The 686-nt window shown below is 60.6% G+C and overlaps 1 protein-coding gene across 1 annotated transcript in view; it reads right to left on the bottom strand.

The window, feature by feature from the left end:
- Positions 1 to 686, bottom strand: part of VOLCADRAFT_119931 (uncharacterized protein) — a gene marked incomplete at both ends in the record, with an annotated part of 28,056 nt that overhangs the window by 17,245 nt on the left and 10,125 nt on the right. The gene's annotated exons all lie outside the window — the stretch shown is intronic.

Here is a 686-nt window from a genome sequence, read left to right as displayed (position 1 = left end):
CAGGGGGTAAGTGTGGGTATGTATGTGGGTATGTATGTATGTGTGTGGGGGGGGCTATTTCTCAACCACTGCTTCCTTCCTGCACAACTATGACTACAACTACGACCACTTGTCTTGTCATGGTTTTTTTCACACTTGTATGCTGTGTATGTATGTATGTATGTATACACACACACGCTCTTCCACTCACCTAGTCAGTAACGCCAACAGCTCCGCAAGCTCCGGCTGCGCCGCCCTCGCCGCCGCCAACACACTGCTGCCCCCCTCCCGACTGCCGTACGCACGACCCCACGTGGTCAGCGCCGCCAACAAACACGTGGCGACGCGATCCTCAGCCTGCGGCCGGACCATCAGGTCCAAAGCAGGAGCCAGCGCCGAAACCACGACAGCCCGTACAAGGCTATGCATCACGGTCTGCGTACGGCGGCCCGGCAGGGCGCTGGTGCCGGCCAGGCCTTGACGTTGGAGCGCCGCCAGTACGGCACGACCGCCGACGGCGGCGGCGGGGGAGTAGGCGTTGAGTGCGGCCATGGTGGTTTCGGGGCCGGCTCCGGCGGGGGGAAGTGCGGATAGCTGTAGAAGCGCCACCTGGGGATGTCGCCGTACACGCACGTGTGCATGTATGTACGTGTGTGTGTTTTAACTTCCGGGAGAAAAAAGAGAATGCCAGCGGGTGGGAGGTAGAG

The sequence above is a fragment of the Volvox carteri genome, assembly GCF_000143455.1.
Source record: "Volvox carteri f. nagariensis unplaced genomic scaffold VOLCAscaffold_91, whole genome shotgun sequence".
In the NCBI taxonomy this organism is placed as follows: Eukaryota; Viridiplantae; Chlorophyta; class Chlorophyceae; order Chlamydomonadales; family Volvocaceae; genus Volvox; species Volvox carteri.
This window is presented reverse-complemented; position numbering and strand designations above follow the sequence as displayed.